The sequence below is a fragment of the Cololabis saira genome, unplaced genomic scaffold, assembly GCF_033807715.1.
Source record: "Cololabis saira isolate AMF1-May2022 unplaced genomic scaffold, fColSai1.1 scf031, whole genome shotgun sequence".
In the NCBI taxonomy this organism is placed as follows: domain Eukaryota; kingdom Metazoa; phylum Chordata; class Actinopteri; order Beloniformes; family Belonidae; genus Cololabis; species Cololabis saira.
Genome location: NW_026906195.1, coordinates 110,001 through 128,223, shown reverse-complemented (window position 1 = coordinate 128,223; position 18,223 = coordinate 110,001). Strand labels below are relative to the sequence as shown.

The following is an 18,223-nucleotide window of genomic DNA, read 5'->3' as shown; positions in this document are numbered from 1 at the left end:
CTTTATCCAGTTGATGTAAAACCACATTAGTAAAAATTTTATTGTGTCTTATTTTGAAATCATTGTCCTCAGCCTCGATGCTGTTACCCTGTACTTTCCATTTCTCCCATATTTTCCACCCCTCTTTCTGTGGAAAGACCTTGCTCCAATACGACAAGGAGGCCGGTGATTTCGTGACGTTCACTAAAAAACGCTCGTAGATTTCCTTGCAGGAGATCAGACTGAAGCTCTTGTTTTCCCCCTCTCGCTTAATTCCCAGCTCTGGGAGTTTGCTCGTCCTATCTCTAGCTGTACCTGTTTCTATCAGCCTTCTCCATTGTTGTGGGATACTTTTCTGAATAGTCTTATAATAATTCTCTATGACCGTGTATGTTGAATTATAATCAACTTCCCTTATACTATCCACCACGGCCTGCGTCGGCAAAAAACCGGGCACAAATTCATACATTATATCTTTCAGCTGTACTAGTCCAGCTCTTATCATTTTGTTATTATACAACATTTTATTTTCTTTCTTTATATATTTATTTAAAAATATCGGCAGTTCTCTTATTAGGCTTATAGAATTCGCCCCATATTCTATATGCTCCAGGAAGCCAGCTTGTGCTTCGAGGACCTCCCTATAAAATAATGGGACTCCCGCTGTCATCGGCCTCTTCGGTTTCATAAGCAGGACAAAATCTCCTATTCCGAGCACTCGATTTAAAAAAAACTGCATAAGACCCTTCCAGCCGTAAGCCGTGTCATCGTACAGATATTTTCTGACCAATTTAATCCTGAAAGCATTTTTCTTACTTTCTATGTCTAGTAATTTTAGCCCTCCCTCTTCATATTTCCCTATTAATGTTTTTCTTGCGATTTTCCCCACCGTTGTCCCCCACAAGAAAACTGTCATAATCTCATTTAGTTTGTTTAGTGCCCATAAGGGTAGATCTATCACCGTGAGTGCATAATATATTTTAGACATTACCAAGCTATTTAATACCACCACCTTCCCATTGAGTTTCAGGTTCCTCATTCGCCAATAGCACAAAATTGCTTCTATCCTTTTAATTATACTAGTCCATGTCATGTCCCTGGCCGTTTCACTGTTTACCCCAATGTATGTACCCAATATTTTGATATGTTCTGCTTGTAATTGTACCGGTAATTCATTTTGCGGCGGCCCCTTCATATTGATGAACATGATTTCTGATTTATCTGGATTTATTTTAGCTCCTGAGGCTCTACCATATCGTTCTACCAAGTTTATTATTCTATGTACACTATTTATGTCTTTAATCAGTAACGTGGTATCATCAGCAAACTGTTGTATGGTGCACATCTCCCCTCCAGGTAATTCTATACCTTTTATTTCTGAATCTTTTTTAATAAGGACACCCAGTGTTTCCACGATTATTGTATACAAAATTGAGGACAGTGGACATCCCTGTCTCACCGACCTTCGAAGCGGAAAAGGATCGGTAACCACCCCGTTACACTTCACACTGCCAGTGGCGTTGGCGTACATTAACCTAATCCACCCGAGAAAACGCGCTCCAAATCCCACCCTCTCCAAAACTTTGAACATAAATTTGTGTTCGACTCTATCAAAGGCTTTGTTGAAGTCCAGTGAGACCAGAATGCCCTCTTTGCTGGTAGTTTTCAAAAATTCTACTGTGTCTCTGACAGTATTCAAAATATCTGAAACTTCCCTTCCCGGCACACTATAAGCCTGAGAGGGCTCTACGATAGTGTGCACGACCTGTTTTATTCTGTTTGCTAGTACTTTCATCAATATTTTGTAATCCGTGTTTAGTAGTGTTATAGGCCTATAATTGGCTAGATTTCGTTTATCCCCTTTCTTATATATGATCGTTATGATCCCTCTTGCCATAGATGCCGGCACGGATTGTGTTAATTCTATTGTTCTGTATAAATTTAACAATATTGGTTTCAATATATCACTGAATTGTTTATAAAAATTCGCTGTTAGTCCATCACTACCTGGACTTTTATTTAGTACTAATTGTTTTATTGCCAAATCAATATCCTCTTCCTTCATCTCCTGGTCGCACATGAGTGTGTCTTCTTCAGCTAACTTCATCTCACATTTTGCCAGGATCTCCTCTGTTATCCCATCATCTGTCCCCTCTGTTTCAAAAAGATGGGTATAATAATTCTGGACTGTCTCTAAGATCTCTACAAAGTCAGCTGTTGTCTCTCCCTTTTCATTTATCACTTCCGCTATGTAGCATTTGTTTTGCCTTCTTTTTTCCAAGTTCAGGAAGAAGCCGGTATTTTTTTCTCCTTCCACCGCATACTGCGCTTTGCTCCTTAATATAGCCCCTTCGCATTTCAACCTCTCCAACTCTTTTAACTCGGTATGCAATCTTATTAACTTATTCCCCTCCGAGCCTTTCTGTCTCTCAACCTTTTCGATTTCTGCTCTTAGCATTCTTTCTTTCTTCTGTTGTCTCGCCCGAAACCTTTTCGCATATTGTATGGATTTCCCTTTTATTTTTGTCTTCAAGTCCTCCCAGCCTTGTATTATATTCTTTTCAAAACCCGGTTGTGAGCTTACGCTCAAAATTAGTTGCCTAATGGCTCTATTATAATTCACATCGTACAAGAGATGTGCATTTAAGTGCCATGTCCCCCCTCCCCTTTTCTCTTCCTGTTCCCCCATTTCTAATGATAGTATGGCGTGATCGCTTAAGTGTATCCATTTATAATCCACATTATTAAATAATCGTATATGCGATGTCTTCGTTAAGCACAAATCAATTCTGGTTCGTTTTAGAACCCCTTGAACCACTTGCGCCCTTGAATATTGCCTCTTATCAGGATTTTTCACTCTCCATACGTCGCACCAGTTGTTAACCATCATAAAGTCATTTAGAACCTTTCTTGAGGCATCTTGTCTCCATACACAACTTTCGTTTATATCCAGATGACACAATTTCACATTAAAATCTCCTATTATAACATCACACTTTTCGGCTATTTTATAAAATTTCCTAAAGAAGGCTGTGCGATCGCCTTCTGTATTCGGTGCATAGACATTTAAAATATTATAATTCACATCCTGAGCTACACAATCTATATTAATCCATCTTCCTTCTCCATCTTTAGCCCTCATCGTGGCCTTAATTCCACTGTCCCTTTTACACAAAATCGCCACTCCCCTTGCAATGTTAGTTCCATGGCTAGAGAAGCATTCCCCATCCCACAGTTTTATCATGTCTCGCTCCGTTACTGCATCCCAATGAGTTTCTTGTAAGCATATTACATCCGCCTTACTTAATCTTATCATGCTTTCGAACTTCGTCTTGTCTCTCAGCCCGTTTGCATTAATGGATGCCACTGTTATTGGCATTAACACCATGATAAGGAGGAGAAACGGACCATCACCGCTGGATATTAGAAGTTTCCTCATTGTGCATACGTTTCTTCTGTGCTCGCCCTTTTCTCGTACCTGATCTTTTCCTCGATATCCCCCTCGCTCCGTTTCCGGTCTCCACGTCCTCCGTCTCAGCAGGATTCTCACCACCCCGCCTGGTGACTCTCTGCTGCGCACAAGGAAGCGACCCCCCGCTGCTTTGTCCTTCACCCCAATCTTGTCCGCCTCGTTCCTCCTCATCTCCACTGCTCCCCTCCTTTGCATCCTCTGCGACATCTCCTCCCTCGTCACTCCCTGCTTCCTCCATCGATTCCTCCACCGCTTCCTCCTCCATGTCCCCCACCAGGCTCTCAACCTCTCCTTCTCCGTCTTCCTCCTCCTCCTCTTCCTCCGCCGCCTCCTTCTTTTCTGCCTCGCTCTCCTCCACCAACTCCTCCGTCTCCTCCTTCTCCTCCTTCTCCTCCTGCTCTCCGCCGGTTCGTTCCGTCATGCGTGCACATTCTCTTGCATAGTGTCCTTGTTTGTTACATTTGTAACACAGGAACTCAGGACATTCCCGCAGAATGTGCCCCTGCTGTAGGCACAGTCTGCACACCCTCATTTGGTTGTTATGGATGATCCTGAAATACTCCGGACCCTCGAGCGTGTCAAATTTCGTGCTATACGGCAGAGCCGCCACCGACTCTGGGAACCTGACTTTCAGGAACCTGGTGCCGTCGAATATGTCCGTGCCAGGCCATTTTCTCTTCTTGATTGGTGAGACCGGCTCTACTCCCCAATGTGCCAGCTTTGTGAAAATCTGCTCATCAGTGATATAAATAGGAAGACTTAAAAATGAGACCACTCTCGTGTCCTTCATTATTTCAGAGGCGATCACTCGCGAATCTCTTATCTTGAAACCATCTAACAGTCTGTTTTTCCCGTGCGGGTTGCCCATTGTTAGTTCCCACTTTCTGTCCGCCTTTACTCGGCAGCCAACGACACGACCGCATGTAACACTCACAGCTTTCAAGAGTTCCATGAGGGAGATGGCATCATCTCCCTCTATCTCCACATTTACTACAAGTTTTTTCTGGTCTTCCGCTTGATCCCAACATTCTTTTGCAGCTCTCGGCTCCGCCACCCTTGCTGCCGTCTCCTCCTCTGCCCCCTTCCACACCGCTCCGCTGTGTTGTCCTCCCGTCCTCCTTTTCTCCACTTTCTCTGCCTCGGGCCCCTCTCCCGCTCTCTTCTCTTTCTCTCCGGCTCCGACCATTGCGCGGGCCATCTTTTGCCTTGGGATCCCCTCCGACTCCATTTTGTCCGTCATAGCTGAGCTCATGTCCAGTCCGTTATCCACCTTCATCACCGAGTAATCCGTTTTAGTTTTTTTATACTCCCTTGGAGTAGCCCCCCTGCAGCAACTGCTGCCGGGGGAGGTGTTGTTGTTCTCCACTTCTCTGAGCCTTTTTCGTTTGTTTTCCAATCTGAACTTTGTCTCTCCTTCATCCACCATGAACCAAACTGCCACGTCACTCTTCCTGCACAAACAGGAAGTCAGAGGGCGCATCCAGGCTGGTATGGCCGTAAGCAGAAGCTCCAGCTAGAAATATCTCTTATATGGAGTTGAAGATAAGTCATAGAATATAAGTCATTGATTTGTTGGTTTTATTTGTTGGAGTTAAAGTGCCTTAACCATGTGCAAAACACTTTAGGACGTGAGCTGTCGCTGTTACCACGTTGAAATATGTGTGGGTAGATTAAGCGAGAGCGCTCTCTGCTGGTTGAAAAAGCTTACAGCACCTGGTATTCCCAGGCAGTCTCCCATCCAAGTACTAAACAGGCCTGACCCTGCTTAGCTTCCGAGATCAGACGAGATCGGGCGCATCCAGGCTGGTATGGCCGTAAGCAGAAGCTGCAGCTTGAAATATCTCTTATATGGAGTTGAAGATAAGTCATATAATATAAGTCATTGATTTGTTGGTGATAATAATTTAGAAGCGCTTATTTGTTGGAGTTAAAGTGCCTTAACCATGTGAAAAACACTTTTGGACGTGAGCTGTCGCTGTTACCACGTTGAAATATGTGTGGGTAGATTAAGCGAGAGCGCTCTCTGCTGGTTGAAAAAGCTTACAGCACCTGGTATTCCCAGGCGGTCTCCCATCCAAGTACTAACCAGGCCCGACCCTGCTTAGCTTCCGAGATCAGACGAGATCGGGCGCATCCAGGCTGGTATGGCCGTAAGCAGAAGCTGCAGCTTGAAATACCTCTTATATGGAGTTGAAGATAAGTCATAGAATATAAGTCATTGATTTGTTGGTTTTATTTGTTGGAGTTAAAGTGCCTTAACCATGTGCAAAACACTTTTGGACGTGAGCTGTCGCTCTTACCACGTTGAAATATGTGTGGGTAGATTAAGCGAGAGCGCTCTCTGCTGGTTGAAAAAGCTTACAGCACCTGGTATTCCCAGGCGGTCTCCCATCCAAGTACTAACCAGGCCCTACCCTGCTTAGCTTCCGAGATCAGACGAGATCGGGCGCATCCAGGCTGGTATGGCCATAAGCTGAAGCTGCAGCTTGAAATACTTCTTATATGGAGTTGAAGATAAGTCATATAATACAAGTCATTGATTTGTTGGTGATAATAATTTAGAAGCGCTTATTTGTTGGAGTTAAAGTGCCTTAACCATGTGCAAAACACTTTAGGACGTGAGCTGTCGCTGTTACCACGTTGAAATATGTGTAGGTAGATTAAGCGAGAGCGCTCTCTGCTGGTTGAAAATGCTTACAGCACCTGGTATTCCGAGGCGGTGTCCCATCCAAGTACTAACCAGGCCCGACCCTGCTTAGCTTCCGAGATCAGACGATATCGGGCGCATCCAGGCTGGTATGGCCGTAAGCAGAATCTGCTGCTTGAAATACCTCTTATATGGAGTTGAAGATAAGTCATAGCATATAAGTCATTGATTTGTTGGTTTTATTTGTTGGAGTTAAAGTGCCTTAACCATGTGCAAAACCCTTAAGGACGTGAGCTGACGCTGTTACCACGTTGAAATATGTGTGGGTAGATTAAGCGAGAGCGCTCTCTGCTGGTTGAAAAAGCTTACAGCACCTGATATTCCGAGGCGGTCTCCCATCCAAGTACTAACCAGGCCCGACCCTGCTTAGCTTCCGAGATCAGACGAGATCGGGCGCATCCAGGCTGGTATGGCCGTAAGCTGAAGCTGCAGCTTGAAATACCTCTTATATGGAGTTGAAGATAAGTCATAGAATATAAGTCATTGATTTGTTGGTTTTATTTGTTGGAGCTAAAGTGCCTTAACCATGTGCAAAACACTTTAGGACGTGAGCTGTCGCTGTTACCACGTTGAAATATGTGTGGGTAGATTAAGCGAGAGCGCTCTCTGCTGGTTGAAAAAGCTTACAGCACCTGATATTCCCAGGCGGTCTCCCATCCAAGTACTAAACAGGCCCGACGCTGCTTAGCTTCCGAGATCAGACGAGATCGGGCGCATCCAGGCTGGTATGGCCGTAAGCTGAAGCTGCAGCTTGAAATACCTCTTATATGGAGTTGAAGATAAGTCATATAATATAAGTCATTGATTTGTTGGTGATAATAATTTAGAAGCGCTTATTTGTTGGAGTTAAAGTGCCTTAACCATGTGCAAAACACTTTTGGACGTGAGCTGTCGCTCTTACCACGTTGAAATATGTGTGGGTAGATTAAGCGAGAGCGCTCTCTGCTGGTTGAAAAAGCTTACAGCACCTGGTATTCCCAGGCGGTCTCCCATCCAAGTACTAACCAGGCCCGACCCTGCTTAGCTTCCGAGATCAGACGAGATCGGGCGCATCCAGGCTGGTATGGCCATAAGCTGAAGCTGCAGCTTGAAATACTTCTTATATGGAGTTGAAGATAAGTCATATAATACAAGTCATTGATTTGTTGGTGATAATAATTTAGAAGCGCTTATTTGTTGGAGTTAAAGTGCCTTAACCATGTGCAAAACACTTTAGGACGTGAGCTGTCGCTGTTACCACGTTGAAATATGTGTAGGTAGATTAAGCGAGAGCGCTCTCTGCTGGTTGAAAATGCTTACAGCACCTGGTATTCCCAGGCGGTCTCCCATCCAAGTACTAACCAGGCCCGACCCGGCTTAGCTTCCGAGATCAGACGTGATCGGGCGCATCCAGGCTGGTATGGCCGTAAGCAGAATCTGCTGCTTGAAATACCTCTTATATGGAGTTGAAGATAAGTCATAGAATATAAGTCATTGATTTGTTGGTTTATTTGTTGGAGTTAAAGTGCCTTAACCATGTGCAAAACACTTTAGGACGTGAGCTGTCGCTGTTACCACGTTGAAATATGTGTGGGTAGATTAAGCGAGAGCGCTCTCTGCTGGTTGAAAATGCTTACAGCACCTGGTATTCCCAGGCGGTCTCCCATCCAAGTACTAACCAGGCCCGACCCTGCTTAGCTTCCGAGATCAGATGAGATCGGGCGCATCCAGGCTGGTATGGCCGTAAGCTGAAGTTGCAGCTTGAAATACCTCTTATATGGAGTTGAAGATAAGTCATATAATATAAGTCATTGATTTGTTGGTGATAATAATTTAGAAGCACTTATTTGTTGGAGTTAAAGTGCCTTAACCATGTGCAAAACACTTTAGGACATGAGCTGTCGCTGTTACCACGTTGAAATATGTGTGGGTAGATTAAGCGAGAGCGCTCTCTGCTGGTTGAAAAAGCTTACAGCACCTGGTATTCCCAGGCGGTCTCCCATCCAAGTACTAACCAGGCCCGACCCTGCTTAGCTTCCGAGATCAGACGAGATCGGGTGCATCCAGGCTGGTATGGCCGTAAGCAGAAGCTGCAGCTTGAAATACCTCTTATATGGAGTTGAAGATAAGTCATAGAATATAAGTCATTGATTTGTTGGTTTTATTTGTTGGAGTTAAAGTGCCTTAACCATGTGCAAAACACTTTAGGACGTGAGCTGTTGCTGTTACCACGTTGAAATATGTGTGGGTAGATTAAGCGAGAGCGCTCTCTGCTGGTTGAAGATGCTTACAGCACCTGGTATTCCCAGGCGGTCTCCCATCCAAGTACTAACCAGGCCCGACCCTGCTTAGCTTCCGAGATCAGACGAGATCGGGCGCATCCAGGCTGGTATGGCCGTAAGCAGAAGCTACTGCTTGAAATACCTCTTATATGGAGTTGAAGATAAGTCATATAATATAAGTCATTGATTTGTTGGTGATAATAATTTAGAAGCGTTTATTTGTTGGAGTTAAAGTGCCTTAACCATGTGAAAAACACTTTTGGACGTGAGCTGTCGCTGTTACCACGTTGAAATATGTGTGGGTAGATTAAGCGAGAGCGCTCTCTGCTGGTTGAAAATGCTTACAGCACCTGGTATTCCCAGGCGGTCTCCCATCCAAGTACTAACCAGGCCCGACCCTGCTTAGCTTCCGAGATCAGACGAGATCGGGCGCATCCAGGCTTGTATGGCCGTAAGCAGAAGCAGCAGCTTGAAATACCTCTTATATGGAGTTGAAGATAAGTCATAGAATATAAGTCATTTATTTGTTGGTTTTATTTGTTTGGAATTAAAGTGCCTTAACCATGTGCAAAACACTTTAGGACGTGAGCTGTCGCTGTTACCACGTTGAAATATGTGTGGGTAGATTAAGCGAGAGCGTTCTCTGCTGGTTGAAAAAGCTTACAGCACCTGGTATTCCCAGGCGGTCTCCCATCCAAGTACTAACCAGGCCCGACCCTGCTTAGCTTCCGAGATCAGACGAGATCGGGCGCATCCAGGCTGGTATGGCCGTAAGCAGAATCTGCTGCTTGAAATACCTCTTATATGGAGTTGAAGATAAGTCATAGAATATAAGTCATTGATTTCTTGGTGATAAGAATTTAGAAGCGCTTATTTGTTGGAGTTAAAGTGCCTTAACCATGTGCAAAACACTTTAGGACATGAGCTGTCGCTGTTACCACGTTGAAATTTGTGTGGGTAGATTAAGCGAAAGCGCTCTCTGCTGGTTGAAAATGCTTACAGCACCTGGTATTCCCAGGCGGTCTCCCATCCAAGTACTAACCAGGCCCGACCCTGCTTAGCTTCCGAGATCAGACGAGATCGGGCGCATCCAGGCTGGTATGGCCGTAAGCAGAAGCTGCAGCTTGAAATACCTCTTATATGGAGTTGAAGATAAGTCATAGAATATAAGTCATTGATTTGTTGGTTTTATTTGTTGGAGTTAAAGTGCCTTAACCATGTGCAAAACACTTTAGGACGTAAGCTGTCGCTGTTACCACGTTGAAATATGTGTGGCTAGATTAAGCGAGACCGTTCTCTGCTGGTTGAAAAAGCTTACAGCACCTGGTATTCCCAGGCGGTCTCCCATCCAAGTACTAACCAGGCCCGACCCTGCTTAGCTTCCGAGATCAGATGAGATCGGGCGCATCCAGGCTGGTATGGCCGTAAGCTGAAGCTGCAGCTTGAAATACTTCTTATATGGAGTTGAAGATAAGTATATAATACAAGTCATTGATTTGTTGGTGATAATAATTTAGAAGCGCTTATTTGTTGGAGTTAAAGTGCCTTAACCATGTGCAAAACACTTTAGGACGTGAGCTGTCGCTGTTACCACGTTGAAATATGTGTGGGTAGATTAAGCGAGAGCGCTCTCTGCTGGTTGAAAAAGCTCACAGCACCTGGTATTCCCAGGCGGTCTCCCATCCAAGTACTAACCAGGCCCTACCCTGCTTAGCTTCCGAGATCAGACGAGATTGGGCGCATCCAGGCTGGTATGGCCGTAAGCTGAAGCTGAAGCTGCAGCTTGAAATACCTCTTATATGGAGTTGAAGATAAGTCATATGATATAAGTCATTGATTTGTTGGTTTTATTTGTTGGAGTTAAAGTGCCTTAACCATGTGCAAAACACTTTAGGACGTGAGCTGTCGCTGTCACCACGTTGAAATATGTGTGGCTAGATTAAGCGAGACCGTTCTCTGCTGGTTGAAAAAGCTTACAGCACCTGGTATTCCCAGGCTGTCTCCCATCCAAGTACTAACCAGGCCCGACCCTGCTTAGCTTCCGAGATCAGACGAGATTGGGCGCATCCAGGCTGGTATGGGCGTAAGCAGAAGCTGCAGCTTGAAATACCTCTGATATGGAGTTGAAGATAAGTCATAGAATATAACTCATTGATTTGTTGGTTTTATTTGTTGGAGTTAAAGTGCCTTAACCATGTGCAAAAGACTTTAGGACGTGAGCTGTCGCTCTTACCACGTTGAAATATGTGTGGCTAGATTAAGCGAGACCGTTCTCAACTGGTTGAAAAAGCTTACAGCACCTGGTATTCCCAGGCTGTCTCCCATCCAAGTACTAACCAGGCCCGACCCTGCTTAGCTTCCGAGATCAGATGAGATCGGGCGCATCCAGGCTGGTATGGCCGTAAGCTGAAGCTGCAGCTTGAAATACTTCTTATATGGAGTTAAAGATAAGTATATAATACAAGTCATTGATTTGTTGGTGATAATAATTTAGAAGCGCTTATTTGTTGGAGTTAAAGTGCCTTAACCATGTGCAAAACACTTTAGGACGTGAGCTGTCGCTGTTACCACGTTGAAATATGTGTGGGTAGATTAAGCGAGAGCGCTCTCTGCTGGTTGAAAAAGCTTACAGCACCTGGTATTCCCAGGCGGTCTCCCATCCAAGTACTAACCAAGCCCGCCCCTGCTTAGCTTCCGAGATCAGGCGAGATCGGGCGCATCCAGGCTGGTATGGCCGTAAGCTGAAGCTGAAGCTGCAGCTTGAAATACCTCTTATATGGAGTTGAAGATAAGTCATATAATATAAGTCATTGATTTGTTGGTGATAATAATTTAGAAGCACTTATTTGTTGGAGTTAAAGTGCCTTAACCATGTGCAAAACACTTTAGGACGTGAGCTGTCGCTGTTACCACGTTGAAATATGTGTGGGTAGATTAAGCGAGAGCGCTCTCTGCAGGTTGAAAATGCTTACAGCACCTGGTATTCCCAGGCGGTCTCCCATCCAAGTACTAACCAGGCCCGACCCTGCTTAGCTTCCGAGATCAGACGAGACCGGGCGCATCCAGGCTGGTATGGCCGTAAGCAGAAGCTGCAGCTTGAAATACCTCTTATATGGAGTTGAAGATAAGTCATAGAATATAAGTCATTGATCTGTTGGTTTTATTTGTTGGAGTTAAAGTGCCTTAACCATGTGCAAAACACTTTAGGACGTGAGCTGTCGCTGTTACCACGTTGAAATATGTGTGGGTAGATTAAGCGAGAGCGCTCTCTGCTGGTTGAAAAAGCTTACAACACCTGGTATTCCCAGGCGGTCTCCCATCCAAGTACTAACCAGGCCCGACCCTGCTTAGCTTCCGAGATCAGACGAGATCGGGCTCATCCAGGCTGGTATGGCCGTTAGCTGAAGCTGCAGCTTGAAATACTTCTTAAATGGAGTTGAAGATAAGTATATAATACAAGTCATTGATTTGTTGGTGATAATAATTTAGAAGCGCTTATTTGTTGGAGTTAAAGTGCCTTAACCATGTGCAAAACACTTTAGGACGTGAGCTGTCGCTGTTACCACGTTGAAATATGTGTGGGTAGATTAAGCGAGAGCGCTCTCTGCTGGTTGAAAATGCTTACAGCACCTGGTATTCCCAGGCGGTCTCCCATCCAAGTACTAACCAGGCCCGACCCTGCTTAGCTTCCGAGATCAGACGAGATCAGGCGCATCCAGGCTGGTATGGCCGTAAGCTGAAGCTGTAGCTGCAGCTTGAAATACCTCTTATATGGAGTTGAAGATAAGTCATATAATATAAGTCATTGATTTGTTGGTGATAATAATTTAGAAGCACTTATTTGTTGGAGTTAAAGTGCCTTAACCATGTGCAAAACACTTTAGGACGTGAGCTGTCGCTGTTACCACGTTTAAATATGTGTGGGTAGATTAAGCGAGAGCGCTCTCTGCAGGTTGAAAAAGCTTACAGCACCTGGTATTCCCAGGCGGTCTCCCATCCAAGTACTAACCAGGCCCGACCCTGCTTAGCTTCCGAGATCAGACGAGACCGGGCGCATCCAGGCTGGTATGGCCGTAAGCAGAAGCTGCAGCTTGAAATACCTCTTATATGGAGTTGAAGATAAGTCATAGAATATAAGTCATTGATCTGTTGGTTTTATTTGTTGGAGTTAAAGTGCCTTAACCATGTGCAAAACACTTTAGGACGTGAGCTGTCGCTGTCCTAAAGTGTTTTGCAGCTCGGAAGCTGTAGCTTCCGAGATCAGACGAGATCAGGCGCATCCAGGCTGGTATGGCCGTAAGCAGAAGCTGCAGCTTGAAATACTTCTTATATGGAGTTGAAGATAAGTCATAGAATATATGTCATTTATTTGTTGGTGATAATAATTTAGAAGCGCTTATTTGTTGGAGTTAAGGTGCCTTAAGCATGTGCAAATGTAACCCAGGTAGCCATGGTTACCACTCCTGTCTGTTCCTGACAGTCAAAGCTTTTAGTGATGTCACATCCCCCTTCACTTCCTCCTCAGTCCACTTCCTGCCAGCTAAATGTTTGGTGTGCTCAAGCAGTGTTAGCAGTGTTAGGTGTGCTGCCCGGCTGTGTGCCAGAGATTTCATTCCTACTCAGCGGTGAGTTTACTCAAACTATAGTCACTGGTTTGGTTGATCGGTTAACATTGAGGTTTATACAAAAACAAGCTAATGTTTGAAAGCTAATGTTTGAAAGCTAATGGTTGAATGTTCACCAGGCCACAATGCCTGAACACTGAGCTCTTATATCTGATGGCTTGAGCTGTATTTATTTTGAGTTGATTTATAACTTTTGGTTTGTTTTGAAATGATTATTTGAGCTCATGAAGTAATTGATTTTGGAAAAATATTGTGATTTAAAAGCATTTAAAAAGCATTTAAAAGCATTTAAAATGATCTAAAAGCATGCTAAAAGAATTTGAAAAGAAGAATTGTTTGATTTATGAATGATTGAATTGTTGCAACAAACACTGATTTTTGGTTCGTTTCACCTGGCCTTTCAGGCCAGGTTTTTTGTGTTAGATGGTGAGCTTTCCCCAGTCCTGGAACTGAACCTGAGATCGAGCCTGGACTCTCCTCCCACAGTCCCCATCATGTGTGGTAGGCTTGTGCCTTCTCCCCAATAGGGAGAACCCCCCAGTCCAAACCCCAGTCCCAACCTCTGCCCAAGCCCCAGTCCAAACCCCAGTCCCAATCCCAAATCCTTAAGTCTGAACTGACTGACTGAACTGAACATTGAACCTTGAACATTGAACAACTTAAAGGGCCCCAGTTTGTTATTTTCAATATTAATGCAAATGTGTTTTTTTGTTTGTTTGTTTAAATATTAATATGCATATTCAACTTGAAACGTTTCTGCCTCTGGTTGGTCATTCACACTATACACATTGAGCTCAGCAGCCGAACCTGGTTTTTCTAAACATTTTTCACTAATTCTCATTAATGGTCAATTAGCCTATCAATTAAGTTGTTATCCATTGTGATTGCTACACAAAACACTTTAGGACGTGAGCTGTCGCTGTTACCACGTTAAAATATGTGTGGGTAGATTAAGCGAGAGCGCTCTCTGCAGGTTGAAAAAGCTTACAGCACCTGGTATTCCCAGGCGGTCTCCCATCCAAGTACTAACCAGGCCCGACCCTGCTTAGCTTCCGAGATCAGACGAGATCAGGCGCATCCAGGCTGGTATGGCCGTAAGCAGAAGCTGCAGCTTGAAATACCTCTTATATGGAGTTGAAGATAAGTCATAGAATATAAGTCATTGATTTGTTGGTTTTATTTGTTGGAGTTAAAGTGCCTTAACCATGTGCAAAACACTTTAGGACGTGAGCTGTCGCTGTTACCACGTTGAAATATGTTTGGGTAGATTAAGCGAGAGCGCTCTCTGCTGGTTGAAAAAGCTTACAGCACCTGGTATTCCCAGGCGGTCTCCCATCCAAGTACTAACCAGGCCCAACCCTGCTTAGCTTCTGAGATCAGACGAGATCGGGCGCATCCAGGCTGGTATGGCCGTAAGCTGAAGCTGAAGCTGCAGCTTGAAATACCTCTTATATGGAGTTGAAGATAAGTCATATAATATGAGTCATTGATTTGTTGGTGATAATAATTTAGAAGCGCTTATTTGTTGGAGTTAAAGTGCCTTAACCATGTGCAAAACACTTTAGGACGTGAGCTGTCGCTGTTACCACGTTGAAATTTGTGTGGGTAGATTAAGCGAGAGCGCTCTCTGCTGGTTGAAAAAGCTTACAGCACCTGGTATTCCCAGGCGGTCTCCCATCCAAGTACTAACCAGGCCCGACCCTGCTTAGCTTCCGAGATCAGACGAGATTGGGCGCATCCAGGCTGGTATGGCCGTAAGCAGAAACTGCAGCTTGAAATACCTCTTATATGGAGTTGAAGATAAGTCATAGAATATAAGTGATCGATTTGTTGGTTTTATTTGTCGGAGTTAAAGTGCCTTAACCATGTGAAAAACCCTTTAGGACGTGAGCTGTCGCTGTTACCACGTTGAAATATGTGTGGGTAGATTAAGTGAGAGCGCTCTCTGCTGGTTGAAAATGCTTACAGCACCTGGTAAACCCAGGCGGTCTCCCATCCAAGTACTAACCAGGCCCGACCATGCTTAGCTTCCGAGATCAGACGAGATCGGGCGCATCCAGGCTGGTATGGCCGTAAGCAGAAGCTGCAGCTTGAAATACCTCTTATATGGAGTTGAAGATAAGTCATAGAATATAAGTCATTGATTTGTTGGTTTTATTTGTCGGAGTTAAAGTGCCTTAACCATGTGCAAAACACTTTAGGATGTGAGCTGTCGCTGTTACCACGTTGAAATATGTGTGGGTAGATTAAGCGAGAGCGTTCTCTGCTGGTTGAAAAAGCTTACAGCACCTGGTATTCCCAGGCGGTCTCCCATCCAAGTACTAACCAGGCCCGACCCTGCTTAGCTTCCGAGATCAGACTAGATCGGGCGCATCCAGGCTGGTATGGCCGTAAGCAGAAGCTGCAGCTTGAAATACCTCTTATATGGAGTTGAAGATAAGTCATAGAATATAAGTCATTGATCTGTTGGTTTTATTTGTTGGAGTTAAGGTGCCTTAAGCATGTGCAAAACACTTTAGGACGTGAGCTGTCGCTGTTACCACGTTAAAATGTGTGGGTAGATTAAGCGAGAGCGCTCTCTGCTGGTTGAAAAAGCTTACAGCACCTGGTATTCCCAGGCGGTCTCCCATCCAAGTACTAACCAGGCCCGACCCTGCTTAGCTTCCGAGATCAGACGAGATCGGGCGCATCCAGGCTGGTATGGCTGTAAGCAGAAGCTGCAGCTTGAAATACCTCTTATATGGAGTTGAAAATAAGTCATAGCATATAAGTCATTGATTTGTTGGTTTTATTTGTTGGAGTTAAAGTGCCTTAACCATGTGCAAAACCCTTTAGGACGTGAGCTGTCGCTGTTACCACGTTGAAATATGTGTGGGTAGATTAAGCGAGAGCACTCTCTGCAGGTTGAAAAAGCTTACAGCACCTGCTATTCCCAGGCGGTCTCCCATCCAAGTACTAACCAGGCCCGACTCTGCTTAGCTTCCGAGATCAGACGAGATCGGGCGCATCCAGGCTGGTATGGCCGTAAGCAGAAGCTGTAGCTTGAAATACCTCTTATATGGAGTTGAAGATAAGTCATAGAATATAAGTCATTGATTTGTTGGTTTTATTTGTTGGAGTTAAAGTGCCTTAACCATGTGCAAAACACTTTAGGACGTGAGCTGTCGCTGTTACCACGTTGAAATATGTGTGGGTAGATTAAGCGAGAGCGCTCTCTGCTGGTTGAAAAAGCTTACAGCACCTGCTATTCCAAGGCGGTCTCCCATCCAAGTACTAACCAGGCCCGACTCTGCTTAGCTTCCGAGATCAGACGAGATCGGGCGCATCCAGGCTGGTATGGCCGTAAGCAGAAGCTGTAGCTTGAAATACCTCTTATATGGAGTTGAAGATAAGTCATAGAATATAAGTCATTGATCTGTTGGTTTTATTTGTTGGAGTTAAAGTGCCTTAACCATGTGCAAAACACTTTAGGACGTGAGCTGTCGCTGTTACCACTTTGAAATATGTGTGGGTAGATTAAGCGAGAGCGCTCTCTGCTGGTTGAAAAGGCTTACAGCACCTGATATTCCCAGGCGGTCTCCCATCCAAGTACTAACCAGGCCCGACCCTGCTTAGCTTCCGAGATCAGACGAGATCGGGCGCATCCAGGCTGGTATGGCCGTAAGCTGAAGCTGCAGCTTGAAATACCTCTTATATGGAGTTGAAGATAAGTCATATAATATAAGTCATTGATTTGTTGGTGATAATAATTTAGAAGCGCATATTTGTTGGAGTTAAAGTGCCTTAACCATGTGAAAAACCCTTTAGGACGTGAGCTGTCGCTGTTACCACGTTGAAATATGTGTGGGTAGATTAAGCGAGAGCGCTCTCTGCTGGTTGAAAAAGCTTACAGCACCTGCTATTCCCAGGCGGTCTCCCATCCAAGTACTAACCAGGCCCGACCCTGCTTAGCTTCCGAGATCAGACGAGATCGGGCGCATCCAGGCTGGTATGGCCGTAAGCAGAAGCTGTAGCTTGAAATACCTCTTATATGGAGTTGAAGATAAGTCATAGAATATAAGTCATTGATCTGTTGGTTTTATTTGTTGGAGTTAAAGTGCCTTAACCATGTGCAAAACACTTTAGGACGTGAGCTGTCGCTGTTACCACGTTGAAATATGTGTGGGTAGATTAAGCGAGAGCGCTCTCTGCTGGTTGAAAAAACTTACAGCACCTGGTATTCCCAGGCGGTCTCCCATTCAAGTACTAACCAGGCCCGACCCTGCTTAGCTTCCGAGATCAGACGAGATTGGGCGCATCCAGGCTGGTATGGCCGTAAGCAGAAGCTCCTGCTTGAAATACCTCTTATATGGAGTTGAAGATAAGTCATAGAATATAAGTCATTGATTTGTTGGTTTTATTTGTTGGAGTTAAAGTGCCTTAACCATGTGCAAAACACTTTAGGACGTGAGCTGTCGCTGTTACCACGTTGAAATATGTGTGGGTAGATTAAGCGAGAGCGCTCTCTGCTGGTTGAAAAAGTTTACAGCACCTGGTATTCCCAGGCGGTCTCCCATCCAAGTACTAACCAGGCCCAACCCTGCTTAGCTTCTGAGATCAGACGAGATCGGGCGCATCCAGGCTTGTATGGCCGTAAGCTGAAGCTGAAGCTGCAGCTTGAAATACCTCTTATATGGAGTTGAAGATAAGTCATATAATATGAGTCATTGATTTGTTGGTGATAATAATTTAGAAGCGCTTATTTGTTGGAGTTAAAGTGCCTTAACCATGTGCAAAACACTTTAGGACGTGAGCTGTCGCTGTTACCACGTTGAAATTTGTGTGGGTAGATTAAGCGAGAGCGCTCTCTGCTGGTTGAAAAAGCTTACAGCACCTGGTATTCCCAGGCGGTCTCCCATCCAAGTACTAACCAGGCCCGACCCTGCTTAGCTTCCGAGATCAGACGAGATCGGGCGCATCCAGGCTGGTATGGCCGTAAGCAGAAACTGCAGCTTGAAATACCTCTTATATGGAGTTGAAGATAAGTCATAGAATATAAGTCATCGATTTGTTGGTTTTATTTGTCGGAGTTAAAGTGCCTTAACCATGTGAAAAACCCTTTAGGACGTGAGCTGTCGCTGTTACCACGTTGAAATATGTGTGGGTAGATTAAGTGAGAGCGCTCTCTGCTGGTTGAAAA

The 18,223-nt window shown here is 44.7% G+C and overlaps 35 non-coding genes and 1 pseudogene across 35 annotated transcripts; all 36 read right to left on the bottom strand.

The window, feature by feature from the left end:
- Positions 1-5,152: 5,152 nt before the first annotated feature.
- LOC133428855 (5S ribosomal RNA) lies at positions 5,153-5,271 on the bottom strand. Its single transcript, XR_009773846.1, has one exon. It is a non-coding gene; the product is annotated as a 5S ribosomal RNA (ribosomal RNA).
- A 217-nt stretch (positions 5,272-5,488) lies between these two features.
- LOC133428395 (5S ribosomal RNA) lies at positions 5,489-5,607 on the bottom strand. The gene has a single exon (XR_009773407.1). It is a non-coding gene; the product is annotated as a 5S ribosomal RNA (ribosomal RNA).
- A 199-nt stretch (positions 5,608-5,806) lies between these two features.
- Positions 5,807-5,925, bottom strand: LOC133428475 (5S ribosomal RNA). Its single transcript, XR_009773485.1, has one exon. It is a non-coding gene; the product is annotated as a 5S ribosomal RNA (ribosomal RNA).
- Positions 5,926-6,142: 217 nt separating this feature from the next.
- Positions 6,143-6,261, bottom strand: LOC133428896 (5S ribosomal RNA). The gene has a single exon (XR_009773884.1). It is a non-coding gene; the product is annotated as a 5S ribosomal RNA (ribosomal RNA).
- A 199-nt stretch (positions 6,262-6,460) lies between these two features.
- On the bottom strand, positions 6,461-6,579 carry LOC133428663 (5S ribosomal RNA). Its single transcript, XR_009773663.1, has one exon. It is a non-coding gene; the product is annotated as a 5S ribosomal RNA (ribosomal RNA).
- A 199-nt stretch (positions 6,580-6,778) lies between these two features.
- LOC133428760 (5S ribosomal RNA) lies at positions 6,779-6,897 on the bottom strand. The gene has a single exon (XR_009773756.1). It is a non-coding gene; the product is annotated as a 5S ribosomal RNA (ribosomal RNA).
- Positions 6,898-7,114: 217 nt separating this feature from the next.
- On the bottom strand, positions 7,115-7,233 carry LOC133428497 (5S ribosomal RNA). Its single transcript, XR_009773505.1, has one exon. It is a non-coding gene; the product is annotated as a 5S ribosomal RNA (ribosomal RNA).
- A 217-nt stretch (positions 7,234-7,450) lies between these two features.
- Positions 7,451-7,569, bottom strand: LOC133428703 (5S ribosomal RNA). Its single transcript, XR_009773703.1, has one exon. It is a non-coding gene; the product is annotated as a 5S ribosomal RNA (ribosomal RNA).
- A 198-nt stretch (positions 7,570-7,767) lies between these two features.
- On the bottom strand, positions 7,768-7,886 carry LOC133428554 (5S ribosomal RNA). The gene has a single exon (XR_009773560.1). It is a non-coding gene; the product is annotated as a 5S ribosomal RNA (ribosomal RNA).
- Positions 7,887-8,103: 217 nt separating this feature from the next.
- On the bottom strand, positions 8,104-8,222 carry LOC133428734 (5S ribosomal RNA). The gene has a single exon (XR_009773733.1). It is a non-coding gene; the product is annotated as a 5S ribosomal RNA (ribosomal RNA).
- A 199-nt stretch (positions 8,223-8,421) lies between these two features.
- Positions 8,422-8,540, bottom strand: LOC133428459 (5S ribosomal RNA). The gene has a single exon (XR_009773469.1). It is a non-coding gene; the product is annotated as a 5S ribosomal RNA (ribosomal RNA).
- A 217-nt stretch (positions 8,541-8,757) lies between these two features.
- Positions 8,758-8,876, bottom strand: LOC133428736 (5S ribosomal RNA). The gene has a single exon (XR_009773735.1). It is a non-coding gene; the product is annotated as a 5S ribosomal RNA (ribosomal RNA).
- Positions 8,877-9,076: 200 nt separating this feature from the next.
- Positions 9,077-9,195, bottom strand: LOC133428394 (5S ribosomal RNA). Its single transcript, XR_009773406.1, has one exon. It is a non-coding gene; the product is annotated as a 5S ribosomal RNA (ribosomal RNA).
- A 217-nt stretch (positions 9,196-9,412) lies between these two features.
- LOC133428458 (5S ribosomal RNA) lies at positions 9,413-9,531 on the bottom strand. The gene has a single exon (XR_009773468.1). It is a non-coding gene; the product is annotated as a 5S ribosomal RNA (ribosomal RNA).
- A 199-nt stretch (positions 9,532-9,730) lies between these two features.
- On the bottom strand, positions 9,731-9,849 carry LOC133428426 (5S ribosomal RNA). Its single transcript, XR_009773438.1, has one exon. It is a non-coding gene; the product is annotated as a 5S ribosomal RNA (ribosomal RNA).
- A 216-nt stretch (positions 9,850-10,065) lies between these two features.
- Positions 10,066-10,184, bottom strand: LOC133428735 (5S ribosomal RNA). The gene has a single exon (XR_009773734.1). It is a non-coding gene; the product is annotated as a 5S ribosomal RNA (ribosomal RNA).
- Positions 10,185-10,389: 205 nt separating this feature from the next.
- On the bottom strand, positions 10,390-10,508 carry LOC133428375 (5S ribosomal RNA; annotated as a pseudogene).
- Positions 10,509-10,707: 199 nt separating this feature from the next.
- Positions 10,708-10,826, bottom strand: LOC133428682 (5S ribosomal RNA). Its single transcript, XR_009773681.1, has one exon. It is a non-coding gene; the product is annotated as a 5S ribosomal RNA (ribosomal RNA).
- Positions 10,827-11,042: 216 nt separating this feature from the next.
- Positions 11,043-11,161, bottom strand: LOC133428809 (5S ribosomal RNA). Its single transcript, XR_009773802.1, has one exon. It is a non-coding gene; the product is annotated as a 5S ribosomal RNA (ribosomal RNA).
- Positions 11,162-11,384: 223 nt separating this feature from the next.
- On the bottom strand, positions 11,385-11,503 carry LOC133428590 (5S ribosomal RNA). Its single transcript, XR_009773594.1, has one exon. It is a non-coding gene; the product is annotated as a 5S ribosomal RNA (ribosomal RNA).
- Positions 11,504-11,702: 199 nt separating this feature from the next.
- LOC133428818 (5S ribosomal RNA) lies at positions 11,703-11,821 on the bottom strand. The gene has a single exon (XR_009773811.1). It is a non-coding gene; the product is annotated as a 5S ribosomal RNA (ribosomal RNA).
- Positions 11,822-12,037: 216 nt separating this feature from the next.
- LOC133428568 (5S ribosomal RNA) lies at positions 12,038-12,156 on the bottom strand. Its single transcript, XR_009773573.1, has one exon. It is a non-coding gene; the product is annotated as a 5S ribosomal RNA (ribosomal RNA).
- Positions 12,157-12,379: 223 nt separating this feature from the next.
- On the bottom strand, positions 12,380-12,498 carry LOC133428551 (5S ribosomal RNA). Its single transcript, XR_009773557.1, has one exon. It is a non-coding gene; the product is annotated as a 5S ribosomal RNA (ribosomal RNA).
- Positions 12,499-14,025: 1,527 nt separating this feature from the next.
- On the bottom strand, positions 14,026-14,144 carry LOC133428541 (5S ribosomal RNA). Its single transcript, XR_009773548.1, has one exon. It is a non-coding gene; the product is annotated as a 5S ribosomal RNA (ribosomal RNA).
- Positions 14,145-14,343: 199 nt separating this feature from the next.
- LOC133428576 (5S ribosomal RNA) lies at positions 14,344-14,462 on the bottom strand. Its single transcript, XR_009773581.1, has one exon. It is a non-coding gene; the product is annotated as a 5S ribosomal RNA (ribosomal RNA).
- Positions 14,463-14,685: 223 nt separating this feature from the next.
- On the bottom strand, positions 14,686-14,804 carry LOC133428674 (5S ribosomal RNA). Its single transcript, XR_009773674.1, has one exon. It is a non-coding gene; the product is annotated as a 5S ribosomal RNA (ribosomal RNA).
- Positions 14,805-15,003: 199 nt separating this feature from the next.
- Positions 15,004-15,122, bottom strand: LOC133428352 (5S ribosomal RNA). Its single transcript, XR_009773388.1, has one exon. It is a non-coding gene; the product is annotated as a 5S ribosomal RNA (ribosomal RNA).
- A 199-nt stretch (positions 15,123-15,321) lies between these two features.
- Positions 15,322-15,440, bottom strand: LOC133428662 (5S ribosomal RNA). The gene has a single exon (XR_009773662.1). It is a non-coding gene; the product is annotated as a 5S ribosomal RNA (ribosomal RNA).
- A 197-nt stretch (positions 15,441-15,637) lies between these two features.
- On the bottom strand, positions 15,638-15,756 carry LOC133428447 (5S ribosomal RNA). Its single transcript, XR_009773458.1, has one exon. It is a non-coding gene; the product is annotated as a 5S ribosomal RNA (ribosomal RNA).
- Positions 15,757-15,955: 199 nt separating this feature from the next.
- Positions 15,956-16,074, bottom strand: LOC133428780 (5S ribosomal RNA). The gene has a single exon (XR_009773775.1). It is a non-coding gene; the product is annotated as a 5S ribosomal RNA (ribosomal RNA).
- A 199-nt stretch (positions 16,075-16,273) lies between these two features.
- Positions 16,274-16,392, bottom strand: LOC133428862 (5S ribosomal RNA). Its single transcript, XR_009773852.1, has one exon. It is a non-coding gene; the product is annotated as a 5S ribosomal RNA (ribosomal RNA).
- Positions 16,393-16,591: 199 nt separating this feature from the next.
- Positions 16,592-16,710, bottom strand: LOC133428485 (5S ribosomal RNA). Its single transcript, XR_009773495.1, has one exon. It is a non-coding gene; the product is annotated as a 5S ribosomal RNA (ribosomal RNA).
- A 217-nt stretch (positions 16,711-16,927) lies between these two features.
- Positions 16,928-17,046, bottom strand: LOC133428587 (5S ribosomal RNA). The gene has a single exon (XR_009773591.1). It is a non-coding gene; the product is annotated as a 5S ribosomal RNA (ribosomal RNA).
- A 199-nt stretch (positions 17,047-17,245) lies between these two features.
- LOC133428820 (5S ribosomal RNA) lies at positions 17,246-17,364 on the bottom strand. The gene has a single exon (XR_009773813.1). It is a non-coding gene; the product is annotated as a 5S ribosomal RNA (ribosomal RNA).
- A 199-nt stretch (positions 17,365-17,563) lies between these two features.
- LOC133428888 (5S ribosomal RNA) lies at positions 17,564-17,682 on the bottom strand. The gene has a single exon (XR_009773877.1). It is a non-coding gene; the product is annotated as a 5S ribosomal RNA (ribosomal RNA).
- Positions 17,683-17,905: 223 nt separating this feature from the next.
- LOC133428392 (5S ribosomal RNA) lies at positions 17,906-18,024 on the bottom strand. Its single transcript, XR_009773404.1, has one exon. It is a non-coding gene; the product is annotated as a 5S ribosomal RNA (ribosomal RNA).
- Between the last annotated feature and the right edge of the window lie 199 nt (positions 18,025-18,223).